Raw genomic sequence first — 3,345 nt, forward strand, 5'->3', positions numbered from 1 at the left:
CGCCGTACTTCTAATTTGGAGTGTGTCCTACGCAGCCTTGAGACTTTCATTGAAAATGATATTCATTGAAAATCTCAAGCATTTCATTTTTCCACTCATGAAAATACTCTCCATCAAGAATAGGCACTCTATGTCTAAGACTCCCTAAAGTAGACACATCCATCTTCCTCCAATGGTGTTTAAAACAAGGCAATGGAGACCATTTGCTCTAATACCAATTGAAAGGATCGAGAAGAGGTGTCTAGAGGGGGGGTGATTAGACACTAAGTGCCAAAAGTTGCAGTTTTTTAATATTCTTAAGTTTAAGTGAAGTTTAAGCACAAGTTTAACAAACACAATACATATCAAGCAAGCATGCAATGAGTATATGACCAGCGGAAAGTAAAGCATGCAACTTGCAAGAATGTAAAGAGAAGGGTTTGGAGTATTCAAACGCAATTGGAGACACGGATGTTTTTGTCGTGGTTCCGATAGGTGGTGCTATCGTACATCCACGTTTATGGAGACTTCAACCCACGAAGGGTAACGGTTGCGCGAGTCCATGGAGGGCTCCACCCATGAAGGGTCCATGAAGAAGCAACCTTGTCTATTCCATCACGGCCGTCGCCCACGAAGGACTTGCCTCACTAGCGGTAGATCTTCACGAAGTAGGCGATCTCCTTTCCCTTACAAACTCCTTGGTTCAACTCCACAATCTTGTTGGAGGCTCCCAAGTGACACCTAGCCAATCTAGGAGACACCACTCTCCAAGAAGTAACAAATGGTGTGTTGATGATGAACTCCTTGCTCTTGTGCTTCAAATGATAGTCTCCCCAACACTCAACTCTCTCTCAGAGGATTTGGATTTGGTGGAAAGAAGATTTGAGTGGAAAGCAACTTGGGAAAGGCTAGAGATCAAGATTCATATGGTTGGAATGGAATATCTTGACCTCAACACAAGTGTAGGTGGTTCTCTCTCAGAAAATGTGTATTGGAAGTGTAGGTATGTTCTGATGGCTCTCTCCATGATTGAAGAGTGGGTGGAGGGGTATATATAGCCTCCAGACAGAATCTACCCATTACACATAATTTTCCAAACTCGGTGGAACCGAATGGTTAAACTAGGTCGGGCCGATTCAGCAAACCTAGTGACCGTTAGGATTTTCGGTGGGACTGAGATGCAACTCGGTAGGACCGATATGGTTAGGGTTAGGGCATAACGTAATCTCGGTGTGACCGATTACACAAACTCGGTGGGACCGATTTTGGTAATAAGCTATCCAGAGAGTTGGTCAGGCAAACTCGATGAGACCGATTACACAAACTCGGTGGGACCAATTTTGGTAATAAGCTAACCAGAGAGTTTGCATTGTAATCTCAGTAGTACCGATTTCTCAAACTCAGTGAGACCGATTTTGGTAATGGACATACACAGAGAGATTACAATCCCATCTCGGTGAGACCGATTTGCTAGGGTTTGTGGCAATGGCTATGACATCTGAAACTCGGTGGCGCCGGATAGATAGAATCAGTGGGGCCGAGTTTGACTTATGGTTTAGGTCATATGTGGATGTGGGAATGTAGTTGAGGGTTTTGGAGCATATCACTAAGCACTTTGAGCAAGCAAGCCATTAAGAAACACCTCATCCCCTCTTGATAGTATTGGCTTTTCCTATAGACTCAATGTGATCTTGGATCATTAAAATAGAAAATGTAGAGTCTTGATCTTGAAGCTTGAGCCAGTCCTTTGTCCTTAGCATCTTGAAGGGGTTCCACATCCTCTAGTCCATGCCACTCCATTGTTGAGCTTATCTGAAACATACTAGGTAAAAGTGTTGGTCCAACCAGAGATATGTTGACATTAATTACCAAAACCACCCAGGGAGCAATTGTGCTTTCAATATCCCCATTTTTGGTAATTGATGACAACATACATCAAAGCTTTAGATAAAGATATAGAGAATAGCAAGTAAAGCTTTGGAAATACATTTAACATGCATAGGCTCCCCCTACATGTATGCAATCATGTGAATATTGAATATAGGAGCATGTGAATGCGTAAACATGACATAGTAAGCAATGTGTTACATGTATCTTGGCTATATGCATCAGAGCAAATGATGTGAATGTGAGAAATGTACCTTCATGCTCATGAGTCCTTCTTGCAAACAGTATGTACATCAGTAAGAACTTCTCATTCACATGACTGTGATGCATATACTTACCTTGTGGTCTTGAGTTGGCTTAGGATGGGATGAACCTGCGCAAACAAGGTTAAATGACACAGATACACCTACTGACCAGAGCAAGCAAGAGAAACCACAAGAGAACCAAGACTGGGATGACATGTAGAGTGAGTACTAAGTACCACATTGGATATAGACATGTCCCCAAAGGTAAAGATATGCAATAAAATCAGAGATTTCCTTCCCTTAGATGTCTTGCTCCCCCTGAATCTGCATGGGATATTGGGAGAAGATACGGAATAGAAAATCAGAGCAACAAATAAAGAAACAATAGAGCTTGAGCTAAAGCAAGCAACCAAACATGTCTTTCCCCTCTTAAAGACATGTGACATCTCTCCTCTTGAACACCAAGCATCTGGGGTCTTTGATGATACTACTTTCTCCCCCTGAGTATTCTCTCTTTCTCCCCCTATAGGAAGGATTAAGCTTTGATGTGATCTCTCTCTCCCCCTTTGGCATCAATTTCCAAGAAGGGCTCTTCTGGACATGTGATACAAATGGGTTGGTCCTCGAGTCACAGAGCAAAGCAGCATGTCTAATATGATGCTGGTAGAGGACAAGAATCATTGAGTGGAGCTGGAGCAAACAGAAATCAGGAATAAGTGGCAAGTTGGTTTTCCTGTGATGGAATTGGTGGCTCCGAGTTGTGTGCTTCGGTTGCACCGAAAGATTTCGGTTGGGCCGAAGAGAACAAACCGGTGTGACCAAGTTCATCAGAGTGAAACCACTTGTCACCTCATCTCACTAGACAAGTAAGATCTCACAAGGATATGCAAGGAATTAACTGAAAGATTTGCAATGAATTGGATGCAGAAAATGCAGAACAAAAAGGAAAGAAAAGAAACTAGAAATGGTCGGTGACAAAGTCACCTATGTTAGAGTATGTTGACTTAGGAGTCAAGTGAGAGCACTTGATCATAGGTCATACCCATCGTTTAAGCTCAAAATGGGGTTACCATTTTTCGTTTAAGCATCTTGATGTATTGACATCTTGTCGAGTTGCTTTGGCTCATGACTTGGAGTAAAGCTTCTCTAAGATGGAATAACATACCTTGGGTGGTGGTGTTGATCTTGATCATGTAGTTGAACTTGTGTGGGTTGCTCAAGGTTGATGTAGTTC

This window comes from Triticum aestivum, chromosome 7A, assembly GCF_018294505.1.
Source record: "Triticum aestivum cultivar Chinese Spring chromosome 7A, IWGSC CS RefSeq v2.1, whole genome shotgun sequence".
NCBI lineage: Eukaryota > Viridiplantae > Streptophyta > Magnoliopsida > Poales > Poaceae > Triticum > Triticum aestivum.